General features: G+C 43.4%; 1 pseudogene; it reads right to left on the reverse strand.

The window, feature by feature from the left end:
• Positions 1-27,092, reverse strand: LOC133010560 (tripartite motif-containing protein 16-like; annotated as a pseudogene).

Below are 27,092 nucleotides of genomic sequence, written 5' to 3' on the forward strand. Positions count from 1 at the left end.
TCAGCAGATCTGTAACCTGTCGGCAGTGATGAATAGAGGGCGTCTGCAGCCGCGGCTCCACCACAGGCACAGATGGATGCGAGTGGGCTGGTAAAGTGCTTCCTGCGCCACAGTGGCCGACACAGTGGAGACCAGCTCCAGTGGGAAATGTTCCTGTGTTGTGTTGGTTTCTTTTAGTGCGTCGTGCCCGAATGTCCTGGAGTGAGAGACTGAGTTACACTGTGGTCTACATGAAATCACACAAATGTTTTTTTCATTATCAGTCGCCTTAAGTGATGTTTTCCTCGTAACCTTGTGAGAAAGAGAGTGATTCTTTTCTTTGGAGAAACCTTGGAAGACAAGAGAATCATCATCCCCCATCTGCGTCTGTGAGTGGCAGGAGGGCGGAGCAACAGACGGAGGCCGTGCACTGAAACCCTGAGCTCCTCCAGACGTTACCTGCAGGAGCTGGACGTGTCGATGCAGAATGTCAGAAGCAGCTGAACCGGACATGAAACAGACTTTACTCTGTCGGCTCCAGACTGCACCGGCCGTGTGATGTCAGACTGAATCCACAGGCAAACGGATTCAGAGGCTAGATGAGAACACGATGCAGGGACGTCATGAACATCTGATCTGGAGTTGTGAGGTTCTACAGCAGCTTTCAAATATGTCTTTTATTTCGCACATTGACCAGATGAGATACAGCCACACACAGGTGTTTGACCTATTCTTGTTTTCATGACATTTAGGCTGAAAGAACCATTGAGCAGAACTGAAGCTCAACTCAAGTCTGACATTTACTAAATTAGGATCTGATGGGAAGTAGAACCTCTGACCTCCCACATGCAACTCAACTCACTGCATTGATGATGTTGTTAAGATGCAAACGTGTTAAATCCAAACAAAAAGAATATTAAGATGAAAAGGAAGAGCCACACATTTTTGTTTGAGAGTTTTTGGGTGATGTGTAAACAAAACCACATGATGGCCGCAGCAGAATTCATGTCCTGCTTTTGGCTGCTCTACTTAGGCTCCACCCCCTCATCGAAATTCTCCTGCTGCGTTCTTCACATGAGGAAATGTACTGGAAATTATACCAGACTCAATTCTCTGGACGTTTTCTTCAGTTAATGTCGGAAAATGGCTAAAACGCACGTTGCACATGCAAACAGATGAAAGGATTGAAAAGGATGAAAACACAATGCAATGACGTCATGACAATTGAAAAACACAATACGCCCAACCGGATCCAGCCAAACTCTGACCTTTGACCTAATCTTGTTTTTTCTGATATTAAGGCTGTGAGTACCATTCACCAGATCTGAAGCACAGTCAGCAGCTGTGTATCAAATTGGACGTTTACACAATTGTGTTGCGAGTTGTTCTCTCCTCCCACATGCAGCTCATTTTCACGTTTTATGTCAAAACATTTCTTTTACACATTACCCACCTGAACGTTTCCGCGGCCCACGTAGCGGCGACGGCTGTCACCAAGTGTCAGAGGCAGCACAGGCTGACACCCGGCCCATGTAATTCACTTTAATTCACTTTTGTACTGCACCGTATCGAGTAATTGCACAGCTAATTGCCAGGGCTAATTGAGAAGTATTTAGAATTAATTATAAACTGTTCTCTCAGATGACGTGGAAAAAAATTGGTTCAATTATGTACTCTTTCAAATCCACTGGTAATCGCAGCACTTAGCCTCACAGAGCATTCAATAAAAGGGAAAGTGGATCCAGGCTGCTTTTTACTCTCAGTTTGTTTATGTATACTCGAAATATAAACAGTTATTTTACTGAATTAACTATTTGTTTTTTACATTTTATGTGAATATTTCAAAAAAGAAATGCAGAGGACTTTCTGATAAAAGCATTTGCAGAGTGTTAATCTCTAGGCACAGGTGGCATTTTGTGCAGATTTAGATTTTGAGATCTTTATCACTGTAGGGCAACAAATATTCCTGTCAGCTGTATCAGAAGAATGGACATTTATTGTGCATGTGTTTCATACGAGCAGTTTGCAGAATATTGCTGTGCTCATGGTATCTGATCTCAATACGGTGAGAAAGTGGCCAATCAGCCTTCAGGGTGAATGTGAGCGTTCCTCAAAGAGAAGAGTCTGGTTCTCCAGTCCAGACTCTGCAGCAGCCGTATCTAAAGAATCTCTTGAAGACTCTTCACAGGGAACCTCTGCTCCTCAACATCACTGACTGTGCACCTCTTTATCTGAATCACATGCACCTATTGAGCAGATTTAGCACCTACACAACTCTTGGAGTCGGCAGCGAGTCGCTTTGGATAAGAGCAAATGTAAATGCGAATGTAAATGTGACTCAGCTTCTTTGCAACGTTGATTCTCCGGGAGAAATAAATGACCTCCTCACTGCTGTAAATCCTATTATGCAGCTGTCACAGATATTAGACCCCCTAATGACCCTGGGGAGGGATTGAAGCATGAGCAAACATCGGAGAGACCATAAACCATTAGACGCGCTGTTATACTGCTGCACTGGATTGTGTGGTCTCCTCAGAGAACTCTGTTGCTGGCGCCCTGCAGAGTGAAGCACGGCTGTGCACTGGTAATGTTACGATCACACAGCAACTGAAGAAGCACTTAAGCCCGAGACATGGTTATAAAATAAATAATTGGTGGTATTGAGGTGCACTGTCACCTCAGAGCAAGAAGGTTTATGTGTGGATGTTTCCTTCAGATTCTCCGGCTTCTTCCCTCAGACCAAAGACAACAGGCAGCTCAGGTTATTTCCCTGTGGGTGTGAATGTGAGTGTTAATGGCTGTTTGTCTCTGTTGCTGCTGTAAGACATGCACTTCACATTCAGCTGAAATCTTCCAGAGGGGCTGCACGTGAGAACACAAATGTCTGAGTCTTGTGCAGGGTGTTTCCTGCCTCCCGCCCAGTATCAGCCGGGCTCTACCTTCCCTATGACCCTCAAATGATAAGAGATATAGATAATGGATGGATTTATAGAAACTCAGGAAACGGGCTGTGGTTGCTTTGTGTTCAAACTGTCGAGCTGTGTTGTGGAGGAAGATCACGCTGGTGCTGCAGGGTCCCGACCCCGGGTGAAGAAAGCTGCTCGGGAAAAAATTGACCTCTTCACCTTCTCAGATGCTGCAGCTTAGAGATACAGTCTCTGGGATCTGGACAGTTTTCTCCCAACACATACACAATTTAATCCTCCCAATTTGAGCCATTTATTCCCATGAGCTGTTGCAAGAATGAGGTAAGAATGCTTATACCGTTGTTTAATCTGTCTCTACACCCGTTTTCCTTATATATGCAACAACAGTTCAGCTCGAGCAGCAGAAAAACATTTATATTCTACTAAAAAAGCAAATGCACAAAGATAAAAAAAAAGAAAAACAAGGAGGAAAGGATGCAGCATCCTCGACTCGGCATAGTTTGCCTTGAGGGCAGCCCTTTGCACGTCTTCTGGATTTTTACATAATCGCCGTGCGCTGCAGTAGGTAAGAGCTCTCATCACGGACAATTTCACACAAGGTCAGTTGTGTCAGGTAGGGAGGTGTCACATTAGATGAGAATAACAGGAAACACCGGAGGAGCAGCAGCTCGGAGAGAGAAAAAAGGTATTTAGGAGTAAAGTAGCTGAAGTGGTGGAGAAATTGAGCTGTTATTTTTTTTACTCTTGCCATTAAACCGTGTCTCGGTTTGACGGACGGGAGCATCTCGGGCTTTTCTGATTAAATTTACCTTCACGTGACTGAACATCCTCCAGTCGCTCAGCTGTGCTTCGGCTATTTGCAGCTCAGCCTCACGTGCACAAACAGTATCGGATGCATTAGTTCAGGCAGAGACCTTCAGCTAAACAATCACCAGCTGTCACTATGGCAGCTGGGGGGGGGTTTGGTGCTTTGCTCAAGGGCACTTCAGCTGTGGATGTGGAGGGAGGGGGGAAAGCGCTATCATTCACTCCCCAGGAAAAGTAAAAATGATGGGCTGAGTGGAGCAGAGCTTTCCACCTCCCTCCACATCCACGGCTGAAGTGCCCTTGAGCAAAGCATCTAATTCCCCAGCTGCTCCCCCGGCGCTGCAGCTGCAAAATTCCCACTGCTGTTTGCATGTGTGTGTTCATGGGTTAAATGCAGAGCTCAAATTCCAGTGTGTAAAAAACAGAACATGATGTATAAAGGATTTTGTATTTTTGGTTCATAACCTCCTTTGTTACCAGGAGCAAGGAGGTTATGTTTTCACCCCTGTGCACGACCTTGATTTACACCAAGCTGTGTTTGTAATATGAAGTCAAAGCCAAAAGATGCCAAAAATTATCTTAGCTGACCGAAAAATAACTATATTTTCATTTGGATTAATCCAACTAGATATATAGCTGCTCTCTGACTCACCTCCAGTCTTCAGGCCGAGCCAAGCGGACTCTCAGCTCTAGTAAGTGCAGTACAGTTACTTTGCCCCCGAGGCTCGTAACCCAGACTGATTCACAGACTGCCTGTCGTTACCCGGAGACACTGAGGGACACAACAACCATAACCTCCCAGCTCCTATATGAGTCACTCTCCGCCGGCATCAATCATCCATCACATCCCCTGAACGCTCTCAGTTAGCGGCAGGAGCTGCAGCCACATCAAACCTTTACCGCTCTCTGCACCCAGAGTGTTCCGGCCGTAGATGACCAAAAACGACCGGTGTTCTTTGTCAATAAAAGAGGATAAAGGTGTTCTATTAGTTTGAATTGAATTGAATATAATGAAAATAGAACAATATTGAAAAGGTGGATTTATTGGCTGGACAACCCGTCGTTGAGCTTCCTTAGATGAGATATAGTGTGTGACACCGGTTGCCTGCTTTAACGTCTTCTTTTACTGGCCGCTGGTTGAGAATGCCGATATTTGGATTTTATATGCTGTGGTCTGAGATGACACCGGGGAGTAAACAGCAAAACAGGGTTTATATTTACAGGCTAACTCCTGCTCAGGGAAGTCTTTCTCCCCAGAACAATTGCATATTTCATCAAACCCCTTCAGTGCCTTCTTTTGTAACAGTTTTGAATTCAGAGTTTCACAAGGAAAGGAAGGAATATATTCAACCAGGGTCAATCCTTTTGGATTTTATATGCCAGGGTGTTCGTGAGGATATTGAAGCTCCAGCCGGTTTTGGAGATCTTGTTGAGGAAGAAAAATACAGACTGGAAATCTCCTCATGTGGCCCAGTAATCACAGAGCAAACCGCTGTCCTGTCCAACCGCTCGAAATGTGAAACGTCGTACAAGACAGCCGACGTGTTCCTTAAGAAGTGCAAAGAGCAAACTTCCTGGAGGAAAAAGAAACCCTGATTTATGGAGCTCAGCTGTCTGACCCGTAGGAACTTTATCTTGGCAGGATGACAGTGAAAGCAGACGAGGCCGGGCTTGACCTAACCTGCGTGTGCTCAGGGGAGTTCCATCTCCAGGACTTCCTGTTCCCTGGGATGACAGGCCTCAGAAACCTGCTACCACCCCCCCCTGCTGCGTGGACGGTGCTGAGGCGCACAGGTAAGAGACAGAGGGAGTAAAGAAACCTTTCATGAGCAGTGCCAGGAGGTTTCTGACGACTTAAATAAATTATATTCTCACAAAACATCTCAAGGACGTCCGCAAATTCTTATACAAGCCTTGTTCAAAAGGAGTATGTGTGTTAAGAAAAACTATTATTTTTGTCTTGCAAAAAAGAACTTGAGACGACTGATACCAAATGATAAAAAAAGATGCTACAGCCAGAGGTGGGTTAGCTTAGCATAACAATGCTAAACACAGAGGAAACATCTCTGTCCTATAGACTGTACAAAGATGGATGAGGACTGTTCCACAAAATGTGAAGCCAAGTCGCCCCCTGCTGGGTGGCTGCAGTATACATTACAAAATCCTGTCTCCTCCATGTTATTGGATGGGGCATTGACCAAATAAAAAAATTCTCAAAGACTATTTCTGTCATTTAAGGAAGCTTAACGTGGAGACATGTCGTCCATCTTCATATAGAGTCTATATGCTCTGTCCAAAAGGAACATACCAGTTGATTAGCAGAAAACCCAACAAAGACCGATTTCCTGCCTTTATTATAATATGAGCTAAGCTAACATACAGCCGTGAAACACAGCTTATACCAAACCTTTCCTTTAACTAGGCTTAATGTACATAGTAATAAATAAAATATATCCCTCAAAAAATAAGCTTTTTTTATTGTTAATACATCAGAACACACACACACACAGAGAGAGAGAGAGAGAGAGAGAGAGAGAGAGAGAGAGAGAGAGAGAGAGAGAGAGAGAGAGAGAGAGTGATTGACAGCTGAGTCCAAATCGATTCTTTTTGAAATCTTGAAACCTTTTCAAGCAGCGATGGTTGATTTGACGGCTCGGCTGAGTTATGGCGGTTATGTGGACGCCTCTTACAAAGCCAAGGTCAGCGTCACACTCTGAAAGAAAATGTATATGTTTTAAAATCAAATACCAAATTTCCCCCCTCATATCTGAAAAGTCAAACTTTCAGATGAATATTGAATGAAGCAGATCTGTGCATCGCGACGTTAATTGCGGAGACTTAAAAGCAGCAGCGAGGATGAAACGGTTTGAGAGAGACAGAATCTCTAACACCTTCTCACATCGACGTGTCCTGTGTGTCCACGCTGCCTCTGAAGTCTGACCTTGATAAAAGCCGAGACTCACACAGAAGCTAAATGTGCTGGAGGTGAAACAGTTGAACTCCTGGTAAAAAGGGCTCCCTGGACTGTTTAATATTTTACTTGTGTATTTCAACCGAGCTCAGAAACATGAGTAGGCCTCTATGTTTGTTCCCCCCCCCCCCTCCCATTTCTCTCAGCAGTCATTAGCCTTCATTTATTCTCTTTTCCTGGGACCCTTGAATCTTTGCCCATGTAAAGGACATCGCCGAAGTAAACATCCAATCTTACTTCCATATCTTCCCTCTTTGAAACATGGCCGTCAGTAGGTTGACACAACAACCTGAAGCAATAGGTTTTAAGAGGGAGGCCTTTAAATTTAACTCAGTCCTATTCGTCAAGTAGAGTGAAAATGGAAAATTTAGGATGTTGACGACAAAATTCAGACAACATTTTTGGGACATTATCTAGAGTTAATGTCTAAAAACTGCTTAAAAATAACTGTTTACTGTGGTTATTGTAACTGACTGGCAGCTGATTCCATGTCCCTTATATCTGGGGGGACCTGCATCTGAACATGTCGATTATACTTTCTTCAAATTTTTATAATTTTGATGCTTTTACTCATGTATTAGACACAGATAAACATCTACAAGGTATTATTAATACTAATATATCGTTTTTATATCCATATTTAGGTTTCATTAACACCTTTATACACACAAGTGCACTGATGATGCTTGGTGCTGCAGTCCAGGTGGTTAAAAAACATTTTTTATGTTAAAATATGGACCTGATTTTCTGGTTCCACAGAATCCACCAGTGTGTGTTTCTGCTGTTTACTGCCTCCGAGATGCAGATTCAGAAAATGCCCTGCAGGAATCGCATAAGGCCACAAACAGTCATGGGAGTTGCATTTTTGGGTTATTATATTTTGTGAATAGCTTCGAGAGGCCCCAACCAGTAATTGTGTTGTGCATTCTGTCGTATAATTATGAATAAATTGAATCTTGAAGGTTAATGCACCGGTCTCCACTAGAACTGGGTTGAATTACACTGAAATAAGCAGAGCTCTGTTTATGTGTACACACATCAGAAGCGGTGGTTACACAATACGGCCCCAAACTGCATCATCCGTCAAGAAGCACGTAAAAGATTAAAGCTGCAGGACTATGAATTCCGATGAAAGACAAACCACCTCAACTAAAAGATGATTTCAGTGGATGTAATGAAAGTGAATTTATATGTCAAATAACATGAGGTGTTAAAAGAGATAAAGTAAAACACATTCATCTGACTTGGAGAAACAAAGTGTGTGAAGCAAAGTGATCTTGATCGCTCCCTGGTGGCTGACTGCAGTATAGACCATAAACCCTGTCTCCTCCATGTTAGCAGTTTGGACATTTACCAAACTAAAACAGCAAAAGTAAAGTTTCTGTCATTTTACATGTTCCTATCAAACTGTTCATGTTTAGTCTGGTTTTATTTATTCATCTGATGCAGTAAACACAGACTGATTTGTTCATTTGGACCAGAATGTGTCCTGATGGTCCAGATGAATCCTGCCTAGCTGCCGAGATTGGTAAAATCTTTATGGATGGTCTCCCACTGCCCACGTGAGAAGGATTCTCCTGGTTCCAATAATGGTTGATCTGACTTTGACAGACGCTCAGTGTGTTTGTGCGGGACAGACACTGCTGTCCTCCTGTCTCAACTTTTAAAAAGAAACTCTGGATCCCATGATGTAGATAGTAATGTTTAATATAGGATGTCTCTATCTGCAGCAGCACTCTCTCTTGTAGCGGATGAGATGGGACCTTTATTCCTGGAACTTCTATACAACCAAGTGATTTGTTGTATAAAAGGGACCTTTGTTTTTACGAATAAAGTTATTATTTTGGTTTAAAGGGGATAGCATCGCCCTTCATCCCCCAACAAATCCCCTATATCGCTGGGACCTCTTATCCTCAAATCCACATCGAGTTCCCTACCCTGCACGCTCACAAATTAGGTCAAAACCATAATATGGCAGCGCCCTCATCTGGGATATGGCTTCATTTCTCTAGCATGTGAGGAAGTGTCCATCTTTATTCAGAGTCTCTGGGTTAGACAGGCAGTCTCGGCGTCTACGCATGAATGAGAACATGTTTTTAAAGTCTGCTCATAAAGACTTAATAGCTGCTGAAAAAAAAGAAAAACTTCATCCAGTCATTCTGAGCTGATCTCTATTTCATATTCACTTAACCAGGACGTCAAACTCAATCTACTTCAAGTAGCAACACAGTCTTTGGCTGTTTGCCTACTTTTCCTGAAGGGCAATTTATACCTGTCATGACCAGCGAGATGAACCTTGTACTCGGGTGATTCCCTAAGAAATCCTCTAAATTAGCCATGTTTACAAATCAAGGGCTGTCAAGGTGATTAATTACCTGCCGCCATTCCCAGATAATATCATGTGACATCTGGCCTCTCCCTTCCTCCGCGGTGGTGGCCGAGATCACTCGTCTTCTTGATTAATTAAAAGATCCCCATGGTTTAACATTTGCCAGCGAACCCTTTGGAGCACAGGCTTTTAATTTTTAAACCTGTCCTTGACACACAGACACACACACACACACTGAGACACACACAGACACACACAGGTCCAGGGAGAGAGTATTAGACGACAGGTAAATGATGCAGGGGTGAGGTATCATCTCAGATTTGACAGTTGGACGGCTGGAGCTGCGCTAGACAGGACAACATCCCATAATATCACTTTTATTCTTCTACCTGTGTTTGAGGAGAAGTGAGATAATGACTTCCTCTCTCCAGGCGGGACATAAAAGTTACGATAAAAAAAGAAAACACACATCTCAGATTGTGTCTTTTCCTTCTACATCACTTCTTGGAAAACGTAATTTCTCTTTTTCAGAGTCACAAAGGAAAATTCGTTCTGTCCCTTTTTCCAAAAATCAAGTTCAAACAAATCTGAAATGACACATAATCTGTTCTAATGAATTCACACTGGTGCTGAGGCCGACTGTGCCGGGTTGTAGGAAGTCACATGAGCTTGTTCACTTGTCAAAGCTTCTCTTTTCACTGCTCCCTCCATTTTCAGACAGTTTTTCAATTTTTCAAAAGGTGGTTTCACTCTGTAGCTTGGTTCCTGTCCCATCTGCTAACATGGAGGAGAGAGGGTTTATAATCGCAGCCAGCCATCAAGGGGCGATCAAGATATTTTTGGCTTCACTTCTGTGGAGCTGTCATGTCGTCCATCTTTATTTACAGACTCTGGCTGCACCTTAATTACATTTGCCTGCTGCTGTTGTCTGCTAATGTGAGTCTGCTCATTCTTACCCTGTTGAGTTTATAATTATTAGTTTAATATTAATTTATTCATGTAGCACTTCTTACTGTCATCCACATGTTTTATTACATTAGTTCTGCACTGTGATGTTTCATAATCCTGTATGTGTGACATGTGTACGTGTGAAAAAGCAACAACAGCAGTTTGAACTTTAATTGTTTAATGAGTTCATTTCTCAGGGCGTTATATATATTTCTGAGTTGACGGAGTAAATTGAAATTTCAGACACTTATTTATCATCGTTGTTTTGTTTGTCATCACTGACAAGTGCGGGGTTGCATGAAAGTAATTTGGCATCTATTAAACAGTGTTAATTGCCTTGTTGGGGGTTGGGGGGAGGGGGGGCTGTCAGCAGAAAGTTGTGTGCACGCTGTGGAAACTACTTTGTGTTGTTGAAAGACGATTTCACACTTCAGAAGATGTTCAGAGATTTGGGTTTTGGACGTTACTCAAAGTAACAAAGCAGCTGTATAGAGAGTTGAATATTCCACATTCCTTCCAACACGTGTGAATACTTTATTGACCAGTTACTTCACAGCAGTAAAGCTTGTTACACTCTGGTTAAAGTTAGTTTTTTAAAGCTCCCTTCCACTCTCAGAGCTGGAGGTTGGATCCTGTGCACTCAGCTCTCCAACTGCACTCCGCCATTATCCATGAAGAGCAGTTGAACAAGCCAACAGTTCATGGGAACGGCTGATTTATTAGCAAAGCCGAAAGATTTACGGAGAATGCCGCCGCGCTCACCACCCCCACTTTGGTCCCGATATTAAAAATACAATTACCATATTTCATCTCTGGTGACAAGCCTTTGAAAGCGCTGATAAACCATGACTGCATCATTATTTTCACCCTGACAAGCAGTCTAATATATTCCACAGCAGCCGAATTTCATTTGATATCTCATGACACACTGCGTTGCTCTCTGGTGCCAGAACTCGAGTAAAGCAATCACACATCGTCTCCTCTTTAGTGCACAAGCGTCACAAACCACTTTACATACATCTTTCTAATTTGTGGCGTGATCCTTTATCAAATGTTGAAGCTAAACTCCAGCGATTCTCTTTCAATAAAGCTCATTTCCTTTTGTTGGCAAAGTTTTTCTTCCAATTAGAAAAGTGAAAAAGCCCACGGATTTGTGTTATGTAGAAAACAGCCCATCTGGTGGTGTGGGATCCTGTAATGATATTGTTCTTTGCTCACAGGATGAAAGCGTAGTCTCAGCTTTGAATATAAACAATTTGCACATCTTAAAATGTAATTAGTCATTAAGATATTTCCTGTGTGCTGCTGCCTCAGCCTTTTGTGAGAGGAGGGAGTCTGTTCCATCCCGATAGCAGCTTCATTAGAAGAGAGAGCACCAGCCCCATATATTAAACACTTTGATGTTTTCACATCAACACAACTGAAGGAGATTAGCTGCAGGAACACTCTGCTTTATTTACATGGAAACCGCTCGAAATAACTGGAGCTTCTCTTGTGTGGTTTCATGATGACAATTTATTTACAGGGTTTTTTCTTCACGCAATTATGAATTTGTTGGATTGATTTGATTTTTCTCAGGATGTTCTCACACCTGAATGTTGGAGCCGAGCTTTGTGTGTTCATTTTATTGTATTTGCCACATTTCCTTGAATAAAATGGATGAAAAAGTATATATTTTTGTGGTTTTAATAAATGAACGTCCTCATTGTTCGAACATTATATCGTTGAAGGTGAAGACTGCAACAATCCTGCAGCTGCTTCAGTCTTCTTCTTCCATTGTTTAATATTGTCCAGCGATTAGAAAACAATATTTCAACCGTGCAAATGAACCAAACCATTGTTCCGTGGGTTCTGTGACGGGACCATCTGTTCTGCTTGGACTGAACTTTGGGTTTTGAGGAACCTTTCACACCTGTTGAAGGTGTGAACGTGTTCTCGGGGGCTGATTTATTGTTCCTGGATTCATCAGTTTTACACCTACATGTTCTGCTGGAGCAAGAATTGCATCAATACACAAACACACACACATTAAAACACTGTAAGACTCACACAGCACATGCCCACTGACAAAAACAACAAAACTGAGCCTCGAGGGTTGAAATTATTCGATTTATTCAAGCTGGTGTAGTGTTTAAAAAATGAAAAATAAACTCACATCCCTTCTTTGTTATTTACAGTTTTACTCAGTATTTTTATGAAACAATACTCCTTGAATAATAAAGCCTCATATTTCACCCACAGGGCTCACGCTCTTTACTGGCAGCTCGTAATATACAAATCTATGTTGTAAAAACATCAGTTATTCACAGAGTAAAAAAACTCCTGAACCTTCTAATGTGATGGACCGACAGAGCATAAATATCTTATGTCCGCTAAGACCAATATTTGAGTTTAACGCAAACCACCATGTCCCACATTAAAGAGAAGTGAAGGCCCCCCTGTAGATGATGGGAGGACGAGGACGATGATGGAGAGAGAGGATGAGACAGATTGCACAACTGTACACAAGTTATTGGACTTGCTTGTTTCTGGGAGATGTGTCACCTCCCATCAAAGAGGTTCCAGGTATTCAACCTCTGTGGGTGGAGGTGGTGGATCTCCTTACCGCCCCCTGCAGCCAGTCCCAGTTCCCTCGCCTCCTCCACCAGGTCTTCTTGAGAGCCTTCTTCGGCACGCAGCCAGTGACCTCAGCCGACTTCAGAAAGCCCAGATGTTGGAGTGTAGCCTGGAACATCTTTCCACTGGGTGGGTAAGTGCCCGGCGTCCTGCCTGGGAGCGCTCTGCTGCCAGGTCTGAGTGTCTCTCACGTTTCCTCTCAGAGTCCAAATCATCGTTTGGAATAAACCTAATAACTTACATAAAGTGGGATTACACTGGATGACAGATGGGGCACCACAGTCTGCTCTGGCTTTAGAGTTGGAAGCTCAAACTCTTATGTACAAAGTCCTCGATACTGCCTCTTCTAATCCAGATCACTCGTCCAGATTGAGAATATGTAGATCTCTTTTACGAGGCCCGACTCGCTCTCACAGCTGTGCAAACTTTGCATATGGTCGTAAAAGTGTTTAAATGGATAAATCTTTGTTGTCGTACAGTGTTTGGCTAATTGGAACCTCTTGTCGTACAAACTAAATGTAAACACCTGTGTGGGTAAACTATCAGACTTTAAATGCCTCTTAATATCCTCTGGAACTGGATTTATGTTTTTGTTGCAGGATTACTCTAAAACGGATTTTCTTGAAATTTGGAGGAAGGGTGAGTTATGGGCCGGCGATGACCCCATTAACTTGTGGAGTGGGCTCAATTAAGGGGGCGGATCCAGGGCATTAGCTTTGGCAGGGGGTGCGTTCTGGTAAGTAGTTTGTTTTTGGTTGGCACTTTCCTGATTTGTCATTTTTAAACGGCACATTTGGTAAAACGTTCTACTTTTTTACTGCTTTTCAGATTGACCTTGTTATTTTCTTTCCCTTTTGGTTTTGGGAAGGTGAAATGTCCATTTCAACATATAGATTGATTAGTTAGGTGCCAGGGAACTTTATTAGCAACCTCTCCATCGAATGTTAAACTCATTCAAATACAGATTTACAATGAAATACACCTGAATCAGTTTAAACTCATGATCATGATTGATGGGAAGGAAATGGGAAGAAAACAGAAAATTGTTTTAAATTCACACGGAGCATAAAGAAACAGACGTCACAGATCGAAACCATCTTTCTGCTGACTAATATTTCCAAGCTCACAAAATCTCTTCTTCTTGACTGCGTCCACTTTCATTTCTGATTTCACAACAGCGTCGTCATCCTCTCGCATTTTAAAATTGAAAACTGCAGTAATGTCTCCTCGATCCCCTCTCATGCCTCGCAAATCCAATTCAGAAAATCACGCCGGGGGATTATTTCGACTGGAGGACCTCTTCACTGCCGTGTGACACTTCTTCAGTCTGATTGTGACAATCAAGCAGAACCGGATACCTGAGCCCAGAGAGCTTCACGACGGGGGGGTTATCAGACAAACACGTGATGTTTAATATGTGATACATGACAGCTTGAGACGTTTGAATCAGGGTTGAAGAGCAGTTTCAGATGATGGGCTTGAAAAATATGATATTATATAACAAAACGTATTGGAACAGTTTGTTGTTTAAATAGAAATAAAGTGAGTTTTTATACAATAAGATTGAAGGGACATGCAACACTGGCCCCATTGTGGAAAATGGAGAATGAACAGAATAAAAGAATCTTGTCTCGCGGTATCGAGCCGCCACAATGGAGCTAAATGTTTGTGTCAATAATTGATTGTGTACACGCAGCACTCTGCTGATCAATGTAATGTTCCTGCTGTGTAAGGTAACTGATGACCGACCTGCTTTCCTCGAGCAAATTACAAACTCTTATTTATTATTAATCAACAGATTTTCATTTGTTCTCAGACTCTGTGCTTGTGGAGCATCATTCAACCGGGGAGCAGGTTTGGAAAATGCTCCTGGAAGCATAAAGTCTCACAGAGAGCGGCGTCTTTAAAGTGGCTGAGCAAATCCATTCAAACATGCTGGACTGGGCCATACTGGTTGTACAGTTATTTATTTTTTCCACTGGGGAAGCTTCCTATAGTCTGCATTATAATTCATGTGGACAGTGACAATACACAGTTCAACCTCCAAGCACAGAAATACCTGTGAGTGGTTAAAGAAAGTCGTGGTGGGGAGGGGTTGCAGTTCGGTGGTCTGAGGATCTCGTCACTGCTTTTTGCGGATGATGTGGTCCTCATTGGATCATCGGCTTGTGACCTTCAGCACTCACTGGATCGGCTGGCGGCCGAGTGTGAAGCGGCTGGGATGAGGATCAGCACCGCTAAATCTGAGGCCATGACTCTTAGCAGGAAACCGATGGATTGCTTACTCCGGGTAGGAAATGAGTCCTTAGCCCAAGTGAAGGAGTTCAAGTACCTCGGGGTCTTGTTCGCGAGTGAGGGTACTATGGAGCGTGAGATTGGCCGGAGAATCGGAGCAGCGGGGGCGGTATTGCGTTCGCTTTACCGCACCGTTGTAACGAAAAGAGAGCTGAGCCGCAAGGCAAAGCTCTCGATCTACCGGTCGATCTTCGTTCATATCCTCACCTATGGTCATGAGGGCTGGGTGATGACCGAAAGGACGAGATCGCGGGTACAAGCGGCCGAGATGAGTTTTCTCAGAAGGGTGGCTGGCGTCTCCCTTAGAGATAGGGTGAGAAGCTCAGTCATCCGTGAGGGACTCGGATTAGAGCCGCTGCTCCTTTACTTAGAAAGGAGTCAGCTGAGGTGGTTCGGGCATCTGGTAAGGATGCCCACTGGGCGCCTCCCTTGGGAGGTGTTTCAGGCACGTCCAGTTGGGAGGAGACCTCGGGGAAGACCCAGGACTAGGTGGAGAGATTATATCTCAACACTGGCCTGGGAACGCCTCGGGATCCCCCCGTCAGAGCTGGTCAATGTGGCCCGGGAAAGGGAAGTCTGGGGCCCCCTGCTTGAGCTGCTCCCCCCGCGACCCGACCCCGGATAAGCGGATGAAGATGAGATGAGATGAGAGATGGTTAAAGAAAGTGTTGAGTCAGGAATGGCATAGACCTCCTGGGATGAGCAGCAAACCAGCCCGAGACTGGTTCCACATTACCCAGTGCACCATTAAAGAAGGGAACTTATTGCCCCTCTTGCCCTTTACCCCTCCACTGGCACAGTTTGATTATTCAGGTCACTAATCCTCCAAATTATGAATTGGCCTCCATATCAGGTGCCGTTTATTCCTTAGGTAGTTTTTTTATTTAACCAAGACCCCCAAATCTAATCGGTTCATCTTTGAGTCTAAATGACACCTGGTAAAAAACTTGAGGACATTTCCTGAAGGGAGAATTTGAGATATAACGTTCAAGAGGCCAAAAACCTTCAATCAGTTCATCTGTGAGTTTCAACCGAACGTTTGCTTTAATTTTGAAGAAACCCCCTGAAGGTGTTCTGGAGATATCGTGTTCACGAGTTTGGTAAGAAACCAATCTTCCGGCATTAAAATATGTTTTAGCCACTTCAGGCCGAGCATTAGCTTCGTAAAGCCAGTTACAGTCGATCCACAAGTGCTGATCAGGAATTAGTTGCTTGCTTTTCTTACATTTGTGTGAAACCAAACGACCCCTTAGATTCAAAAACAATTGAATTTCTTTAATTAATCTGCCTTTGTTATGACAGTAAACTGTAAACGTGGAAGCTTGACAGGCTTAAAAACAACTGGTTTAACAGATCGTCAATATGAGGGAGGAAGAACAAAAGTTAATTAAAACACTGAAAGAAGAACATTGTTAAATCATGGATGAGAAAACTCGGCCGCTCCTGCTCCCGCGACAGAGTTTAATGAGACTGACCTTTGAGGGTGAAGAGCCCAACACGTCCTCAGATTATAAATAGAAACGAGCTCTGACCCCCCCCCCCACACTTCAGGATGCCATCAAAACCTGTCAGAGCTGTGTTGCCGCATCTATGACTCACCCATCTTCAGGAAACTCTCGATTCGTTTCGACGCAATGACAACACGCGCTCTCAGGCTGAGTACAGAGTCGGTGCAGTCGGACTCCCGGGAGGCTCGTGGCGGCGTTAAGTGTTTGCTGCAGTGGCAGATCAATGCAGCACGACTCCCAACGCTACACAACACACACAAGTCTTGTTCCGAGGTTGCACGCAGCTCCTCGCTAAGAGGGAACATTGCACACTTTGAAGCTGAGTCACCGTCAACGCATCTATTTCATAATCAAGTCACAGAAGTGGGTCTCTCTCGAGTTCAACCGCGAGGATCACAACCCGCGGACCGCTCTGCCTGCGGGTCCCTCTCCGCTCAGACGTCAGAGTGTGTGTGTTTGTGCGAGAGGATGAGTGTGTGGACTGTGAAGTGCATATTAAAATGAGGAAAAATGGGTCTATGGGTGGAGAGATTTCATTCTGAAGTCAAACGAACATGTCGGACAGAAACACACTCCCCCAGGTGTGTTGGGTTTCATGACTCTGTTCTTCAAACTGAATCTTTAATCATTGTCTCCAACAAACAGATCCTCCATCATCGATATGAATAATATTAAATGTGCATGAAAACAGATTGAATAAAAGAAATGTAAGAAATAGAGCTACTTCGATTTAGTAAGAAACAAATTCAGAAAAACACATTTTGGCAAAATTAGGAATCGATTTTTAAAATCAATCTGAACTTGTTCATAACAACATCTTCTCCACAGGAAGCAATTATGAGGTTTCACATTAATACAGTATTTTACATGACCTGCTCAGACCTCAGCTTCATAAAGGGAACCAGGCTCGGAGCATCTCTTTTGAAGGAAACTCCAACAATGATAGTCAGTTGTTATATTAGGATTTTTATGTAAAATAAATACATCAGTAATCCTAAAATAATCAATAAAGATGGACAAAGTGCTTTGACAAGTGGATGGTGATGGGAGATGGATTCCTCACATGTGTCTCTCTGAGGTTATTCCCTGTTAAATGTGGTTTTCTTTAAGTTCAATTACTTTACAGTCAAACTAAAATTGATGTCATGCAAAGTGGAACAAAGATAACTGATTCCGACGCATCTGTACACATTGAAACAGATTCCCACTTCATTGAATTCTCACTTTAGGAGTGAAGAGGAATTGACGGATGAAAGTTTGAGATTTTTTTGACGTTTTTTCTGATATCAGGTTTATTTAACGCATTTATTTGACCTGTACCTGTGAACTGATCTATAACTCAATAACCATTGCAATCGTATTTTAGTAAATACAGAAACTAGAAGGGTGCTCAGACAATCCATTCCTCTGCCAAGGCTAACGCTCTATCTCGATACTTTAGAGAAAGTGAAAACAATTTCCTGAATCCACTCAAATAGTTTTCTGGGGTCATGTCCGACCAAACCTGGAGGGTTCATGGAAATCAGTCCAGTAGTTTTTCGATAAAAACGTGATCTTCTTGCAAAAGATTGTGCCAGTGATATTTAGTATTGTCCTTTTAGATGAAGAACATTGAAAGTAATATCTGTCCCCAGTTTAGATTCAATACAGTTCAGTGTAGCCTGTTTGTTTTTCAATCAAACATATGGTTAAAATGACGAATGGGTACATTTCATTGGGCAGTAGTAAACATTGTCAATAAACCTGACTGAACAAAGCCCTGAGTGCTCGGTGGAAAAAACCTTGGGAAGCAAACCCTGTCAATCACAAGGTTATTTTTTTACCGTAGTTCAAGACATGATTGAGCTTCCAATATATTTATGTGATCAATAATAAATGTATGCAGCCGAGTGCCGAGTCTCAGTGACTCACGGCACAACATCAGATCTCCTCATACGTCCTCTCTGCACAGAGTAATGGAAGCGGACAGCTGAGTGAGGCCTGGCCCTCCAGAGAGCCAGCGGCAGTAATCACGAGGTGTCTGGTTCAGATCCCATGTGGAGAGAGGCAGAGTGTTCCAAAGTGAGAGCTATTATCTGACCCCTCGCTCACTGATGCTGCTGAACAACCACGGCTGCCGGGTGAAAACCATCATCGCTGGTAAACGCAACCCCCCCCCCCCCTCTGCCGGTGAGATAAATGAATCTTCTCTCGGTGGCGCTGACAACTTTATGTGCTGCTATTTGTCCACCAGAGGACAACAGGACAACAGGCGGCCGCGTTGTGTTATGTTGTCCAGGACGAGAGGGAGCCACCGGGGCTGCACTTAAAAACCACTGGAGGAGGCTCGACAGTGGAATGGAAGCTGGAGTGGGATGTGATGACACCTCTCATCGCCTGGATGTTTACACTCTCTGCTTCTGCTTTTTGCGTCCAGGTCGACTCGTTCATTCTCGTCTAGTGGACGATTTGTGATTCAAAACCTGGCGACAAGCTGACCGGGTGGTGGAGGGGAAAAGGACGTGTGGTCAAATAAGGTTATTACCCATTCGGTTGTGTTTTGCAGGATTACACAAAAACTACTGAACAATCAGATTCCGTCTCTCTTCACATTATCCCAGACCGACTCCAGAATGTAGAGTTCAGTGCGTTTATCTCCTTGTTCTTCTTACTGTTGCAGATAAGCCTCTATGACTCTGGCTTCACATTTAGGCTCAGTCTCATGCTGCAGAATGAATGCGAGACGGATCAGATGCCTCCCTGGTGTTATTATGTTATAGTTATAATAATCTGAACATCTACTGTCCCTGAAAATATAATGGTAAAAATACTTTAATAAAGGAGAGGATATCTCTACCCAGAGGCCAACACACTACTTGCCATGTTGACGTTTTAAAATAATTACTGTATCTGCGCCATATTTCAATGGGTTTTTCTTTGGGTTAGTTGTTGTTAGATGAGGTTATTTTGTTTTTTAAACCTAGGACAAGATAGAAAATAACCCTTGTATGTTTGAAGGTCTGGTCAACCAGGAGACCCCAGGAGACCCCAGACACGTGGTTAGGACAATGGTGACAACTTGTGATGGGACTACGAGCTACTGGTCTACTTCATTTCCCAGTTTCTGACTTGCTCCAACATTTTATTAATCCACTAATCTATTGCGACCAACCCATAAAGGACCTGGATATACAGCAGGTTTACAGAAGCTAGCCCATCCAAACTTGATGTAGGTGATGGAGAGAAGTGACACACACCGGTCGATGCTCCCACAAACGTTTGGCCCTTTGGTTATTTCATACAAGTCCGAACAGAACAAGTACACAAGAGCTCAACCTTTAAGTCTGGACAAGATAAGGCCTCACATATATTTAAATAATTGTTCACATAAATACTTTGAATTTAACAAGTCAATAAAGCAATTTCTCTCCAGCCAGTCTACTATCGCAAAGAGGCGATATTTACTTTCTAGTGTGAAAATGTAATTTACCAGTCAGTGTCACAACAGGAGCTGTGTGTCAATATGTGACCAGAGACGGCTGCTTAGCATTCTGCCTGAGAGATGAAGAGGAGGGTAAAGTATTAACTGCAGAGACCTCAAGTTGTGTCTCGCATAATGACACAAGCACATCTGACAAATGGACGCGCACGGCCGGTTTATTGAGATTCACAACGCGTCCGTGTCCTCTCGGTTTTAAACTTTGGTAAAGTCTGAGCGGTGGGGAGGGGTTTTTTTTTATGTGTGAATTGAGTTCAGCACAACCTGTGAGGTCCTGATGTCTTTATCTCCACAGAGAAGCTGCAGGGCCTCAAAGACGAGAAGGACCAGGATACTGTGTGTGAGCTCATGGCAAATTTATATCAATGAAATATTATTTACCAGCCAATTCCCTGGTTCTCACTCGTCGATGGTGAGCATGTTTAATTTAGCATTCGGTTCGTCGAGTTATAGATGTTGATGGTTGCCGAACTGTGTGAGGAAGGTTTGATATTTTATTTAAAAAGAGTCGAGTTTAAAGGGAAAAACAAAAAAATACACTTTTCAAAATAAATATCCTACCCGATAAGAGAGGAAAGAAATGTTTCAACAATAGACTATATAAAGCAAAAAGATGACACCCCCTAGTGGCAAGCGGCAGTACACGCCATGAAACAACCTCACACCTCCTCCATGTTGGCAGATGGGACAAGGACTAAATTCAAAAATGCAATTTCTGTTTTTTCCCCAAAAATGGTGAAACTTTACGTAGTTGTGAACCTGATGACACTAAGGTACAAAAATGAAGATATGGCCCTAACATCCACTGGTGGCCAGTAACACCTACTGGTAACTTAAACAGTGTAAGACTTTCAAACATACAAGGGACATTCACCATCTTGTCCTATATTTTAGAAAAAGCACACAAATGTATAATCAAGTGTTCATGTTTCTGATAAGTTTGGTTTTTATAAGTTAATTCATGTTTATGTGTGTATATATGTGTCAACGGGACCTCGACCACGCCTCCACACGGATCACTACTGTGCAGACTCTGGCTCCAGGTGACGTGAAAAGCACAAGATGGCGTCTGAGATATTTGGCTTCATCTTTGTATAAGTTCGAGTGTTTGGTTTAAACAGAAACAAGCAGTACACCGCCGTTGTGAATCTTAGGAAATCGCAGAGTGCATCACAGGAACAAGCGTCCACAGTGTTTTCGGTGCCCAGGTTATCAGCATGTGATTAGCGCCCCTCAGTACAAGTTACCTGATAACTCCTGGCATGTTCCTTTATCTGTGAAATTAAATGTCTTAGCTCAGGTGCTTCTTTGTGTTAGAGAATGTAAAGGACTCTGTTGTGAGCTCTGTCAGTCTGGAGCCGAGTGTCATTAGCTGCCGTCTCTCCCCGAAACAAGGACTGTGATTAGTGTCCAGGCTGCCAAGCAGTAATTCTGCTCCTGAGGGTTCATTTGCTCCTGGACTCCCACAGCCATTAAACACCAGTGCCCAGTAAAACGATTATTCAGCGATAAAGTTTTAATTGTGCCATTGTCTGTGAAGAAGTTGGTGGGTGGATAATTAGCAGTCCTGAGGAGAGCACAGGGGGAAATGTGCAGCAGCAGGGATGTGTCTCCGAGACAAGTGTCACACCACAGAAGGGGAAACTTTAAACTGAAGTCGGCAGCAGGTTTTTCTTAATCGCCCGGGTGAAATAATAATAAAGAGTTCATCGGATGTGTCTGCGGGATTCTGCTCGCCGACACAATTCTCTTAGCTTGTGTGATTGAGTGCGTGTGTGTGTGTGTGCATGTGTGTGTGTGTCTTTTTTAAACCATGTTATGAAAGTGAGGATAGTTCTGCTCCTCATTTGTCTGTTTTCTCTTTTTAATGCAGAATGTTTTATGTTATTGAATATGAATATGGGAGGAGATTATGTTTTCACCCATTGGTGAGCAAGAATACATGAAAATAACTAAACTGATATCTACGAAATTTGGTGGAGTGATGAGATGAGAGTAAAGGAAGAAAGCAATAACTCTTGGTGTGGATCTGGGCCAGGAAGCAGATCTAGGAATGTTTTTTCATCTTCATTTACATTTCAAGATGTTTTTGTTTTCAGCATTTTTCCCAGGAAAAAATTTGGGGGAACTGGATTTTAAAAACCAAAACTAAATATCTATGGTCCCGGCCCATTTGCCAGATTTGGGCCGTGAGTAATCCACAGCAATACCACAAATCAACCAAGGGTGGCCTACATTTGCTTGGTGCCATTTTGGCCATTATCACCATTTACCACAGACTATACTTTGCCTTGAGCACTGCCTGTTTGCCAGAAGAGCCGCACATTTATTTTGTGATATAAAAATATATATTTACCGCTTTTAAAAGTGGATAAATTTGGACTCATCCATTTTGTATGGGGGCCTGAAGTGCTGTATCATTGCCTGAAGTGGCCTCATCCATCTGCCATCTGGGCCACAGTAATAATTGGAATCACATTGTGAAGATTCATCGCTAAACGCACTTATTATACGGTTTTTATTAAGGGTCTGGACTTCAACATGTTTTTTGGGATGGTTCAATTTATGATCATTAAGATATCAGTGCCTGTTGATTTGGTATACTGTGGTTACTATGGTAACAAAACCTGGTCGGAAATACCTCTGTGCAGCCAAACAGTTTGTTCCTCTCCTTTCTCAACCTTACCAACACGTCCCTGGGGGTATTAGTGCAACCATGACAACCAATTAATGAAGGAATTAGCCTCTCACACAACCAATGTTTCCTGAGCCGCAGACGAGGAACTTGCAGGTTTGGGATACGAGTGAATGAGAGTGTGTAGGAAAATGACTTTGGAACTAAAAATATATTTACATTGGCATTACATTAAATTCTGGAGTCATTCTTGTTTCAGTGTCTGTAAACCAAGTATTGTAGCATAACATAATGTTTCACTTTAAGAAATACGGAACGGATGCTAGAGCAATTGCAGAGGTTGAAAATGTTTAGTCATAGAAATACGACCGACCACAGCTTTATAACTATGATGCACTATGTCCAGGAGATGAGGGACAGACCAGGGACAGGAGAAACTAGAGCTACATCACAGCTCAAATTCTGTTGAGCTGTGATGCTCTGGCTTGTTGAATTCCTTACCTGCAGGATATCGAATCGCTGCAAGGAGAATGGTAGAGCTTGAAGGGCGAGGAGATTTCCTTGAGAAGATGAGCTGGAAGCTCGACCTTTGCCCTCCGGTTGTTGGATAGAGAAAATTTGAGCTGGAGGAATCCGGTTCCTCCACTTGCCGATGCAGGAGGAAAGGCCGGCAGCCTCCCACTTTGGAGATGCAAGAGAGACGGCTGCCGCCTGCTGTCTTCGGTGGGTTTCAGGGAAAGAGTTGAGGAGAAGAGCTGGAGCAGCCCTCCGCCCTCCGAGGGATTGGAGAAAGAGAGAGACTCTGGAGGAGCCTTGGTCTTTTATAGAGCCCAGTGACCCCAGGTCATGTGACCAGAGTGACCAATTGGAGTTGACCACGGGTAGAACTTCGCACCTATATGTGAAGTTGCTGAAACAAAGGGGACATATAGCCTCCTGGGAGTTTGAGTTATTTGACCTTCTCAGGACAAAGAGAACACATTGCACTCTGGGAGATTGAGTTCGCTCCAGTCCATGCGGCGTGTGGCCATTTGGTTTCAGCTTTTGTCAACACACGTAGGCCGAGAAGGAAGCCTTTAGTTTCATAAAACATGTTTCCCAACAGAACTAAATATGTGTGATAAAGGAAGGTCAGTGTTTGATTGACAGCTGATCTCTGTGCGGAGCAGAAACGTCACCACGACGAACTTTGATCAACAAACATGGAGACAAATAAGTTAAAGATTTAAACACAGAATCTAAATCACTGCTTTTGAAGTCTATTTGAGTTTACAGAGCTCAGCTGTGGATCCAGGACAATAACCCCCAACTCCAGCATAGAGAGGCTGAGTGAATGTGGTCTGGACTCTGTGGAGGAGAGTCATGGTGTCAGAGACGCTGTAGAAGGACAGAATACCTGCACTGTGATCCAGGTACACTCCGACTCTGGAGGACACAGGACCTGACACTGGAGTCTCGATGATGTTGTAATAAAATATATAACTGTTTACCTCACAATATAGACTACAAGATTTATCAGTCTCCAAATTCACATTCATGTGATTCTCCTGCTCTTCTGATATTCTTGTATGCGACTGCTACATCAACTCCTGCTCCCCCCCTCACCCCCACCTCCAGATCCCAGTAACAACGTCCAGTCAGACTCTCTCTACTCAGGACCTGAGGCCAACCACTGAATTTGTCTGGGTGATAAGAATAAGACTGTTCTTCTCTCATACATGTTACTTTTCTGTTTCCCTCAGATAATAACAGACTTCTTTCTGCTGTGTTTGGATCCATTGTGATTTCCTGTGAATATCTTAAGAAATCAGCTCTGGTCTGTGGCTCTGGTTGTCGCAGTACTTGAGACACAATCTGTAAAATCTCTGTCTCACTCAGAATGTTCTGTAGTCGACCTCTGACCTGGGACACATCTGCTTTCACGTCCTCAAAGTCCCTCAGAGGACGGAACCTGATGGTGGATGAGTGTGTAGATTCACTGAGTGGTGACAGTGAGGGGTAGTTGTGTAGAAGCTGGTTGTGATCCTCTGTGTCTAAGAGCTACTTCAGTTCATGGACTTTCCTCTTCAGCTCAGTGATATCCTGCTCCAGTCTCTCCTGAAGACGGATCAGCTCAGTGAAGATCTCCTCACTGTCCTCCACTGCTTTATCAGCAGAGCCATTGACGGCCTCCTCCTCCTGTTGAAGCAGCTTCACGTCTCTCTCTGTGTCCTGGACTCTCTGCTGGATTGTTTGTCTCCTCAGCCCGAGCTCTCTCTGCCTCTCAGTCCTTTCTGCTGCAGCTGACACTGTGTCGTGGTCTTTATGTTCCTCCACAGAGCAGAGACAACAGATACACTGCTGCACTGAACAGAACATCTTCATCACCTCGTCATGACGAGAGCAGATGTTCTCCTGGAGCTTCTCCGAGGGCTCCACCAGCTTGTGCTTCTTCAATGGAGGTGACTGAAGATGAGACTGGAGGTGTTTCTCACAATAAGAGTCCAAACAAACCAAACAGAACTTGAGAGCTTACAGTTTTCTCCCAGTGCAGACATCACAGGCCACATCTTCAGGTCCAGCACAGCAGTGATCAGCAGGAGCAGCTTGGAGTCCAGCCTTCTTCAGCTCCTCCTCTAAATCAGCTAACATGGTGTTTTTCCCCAGGACAGGCCTCGGTGTGAAGGTCTGTCTACACTGAGGGCAGCTGTAGCTTCCTCTCTCCTCCTCTTTGTCCCAGTGGTTGTTAATACAGCTCTTACAGTAGCTGTGTCCACAGACAGTAGTCACTGGATCCTTCAGTAGATCCACACAGATCGAACAGCAGAACGTTTCTCTGTCCAGTTGATTTTCTTGCTGCTCCATTTCAGCAGCTGCCAGTGACTTTAGAACAGATTCACTTCCTCTTAACAGAAACAGATCTCTGCTCCTCTCCCTCTCGTTCACTTCCTCTTTTTCCCACGTTTTAACTATCGAAAAGAGCAACAGTTTGGTCTATCGCTATCTCTGTACTAGACTAATAGATCTGTTCAGGTCAAAAACATTCTTTTCACTCTTCAGATCTTATAAATCTTTCACCTTTACATCTAAGACATCAAAGGATTCTAACATCACTGACACTGTGACATTAAAGCAAACTGACAACAAAGAGTTATTTGCTTAATGAATTTTTTGGAGTGTTCTTTTATATGTACAACTAATTGTATATTGTTTAGCAGCCAAGAGCAGTTCATCAAAGTTTAAAACATGTCACTTCCTGTTGCCAGCAGGTGGTGCTGTAATGATGAGTCAATATTGATATGGATCTGATCAGGGCAGGACTGTGAATGTGTGAATGATGTTTGAGGCTGAAGGAACAATACACAGAGGAGTTATAATAAATCCCTTTTTTTTGTCGAATCATCAAAATGTCATGCCAGGGTCACACCGTGTGATGAAACCATGTATACCGAGGTAGTTTATATCTCCATCTTGTTGAGATGACATTCACAGAAGTTGAAGTTGATCTAATGAAAGCCCAAGCACAAGTTCATCAGACTTATTTGTTTGTCATTTCGGCCAATCTTAGTGCCGGGGCTTCACTCTAGGGGGCGCTAGTCAGTTATTTTGTCATGCCCATTCCTTAAAACCATATAAATATCTTCAGGGGGGTGCTGTTGTTACACAAATGTATTTTAAGGGAGACTTAAGCATGAACACTGAAGTTACAGCAATTTTGTGTTTGACGGCTAATTGATGAACTTTGATGCCACGCCATTAATATGGTGTCTATAATCTTATTCTTACATTATAAATGTCTTGAGACACTTTTGACACAGTCGGAATACTTCAAAGTGAAAGATGTTCCAAAAACAACAGATTTCCTGTTGCCACCAGGGGGCGCTGTGATTTTAATTCATAATTTCTGTGAAGATGTCATCAGGCCGGGACTCTTGTCTTACATGTCTAGTTGGACTTGAATGCACCTTGTATGCCTGAGATACAGAACAACGTGGTTTGATGGCGTTTAATCAAACTTTTACGCCACGCCACGATCACACCGTGTGATGAAAACTCAAAATTCGAGGTGCTTTATATCACAATCTTGTTGTGATGCCACTCGTGTCCATATGAAGTTGATCCGATGAAAATCCTGGGACAAGTACGTCACAGAAAAAATGTAGAAAACGGCCAAAATGGACACTAAATACAAAATAGCGGGCTTCCTGTCATGATACACCTGGGCTACGATTTTTGTGAAGATCAGTGAAAGCTAACTGAGGGGCTTTTCCTTAGATGGCTTTTCCTTATATGGCGCTGTTGAGCCATTTGGCCACGCCCATTTCAAATTAGTCCAGAATACAATTACTTGTTAGGGTTTTGAATTTCCTGGAAAGTTTTGTTAGAATTTCAGTGTCTAGGCCTGAAAAAGCCCGAAAGGAAAATACAAATCCTTCGAAATACAACAGGGCCCCCCCCACCGCAGGTGCTCGGGCCCGAATAAAGCCACAGCAGAGAACCTGAGTCATGGTGTGACGGGAGCCGGTGGAGACGTGGGGAGGGGGAGGGGTCTAAGGAGTGAGTGAACATCAGCAGACGCCATAGCAGGTTAAAGATGATGCTGTACTGCTGATACTTCAT

Source organism: Limanda limanda, chromosome 9, assembly GCF_963576545.1.
Source record: "Limanda limanda chromosome 9, fLimLim1.1, whole genome shotgun sequence".
Taxonomy (NCBI): Eukaryota; Metazoa; Chordata; class Actinopteri; order Pleuronectiformes; family Pleuronectidae; genus Limanda; species Limanda limanda.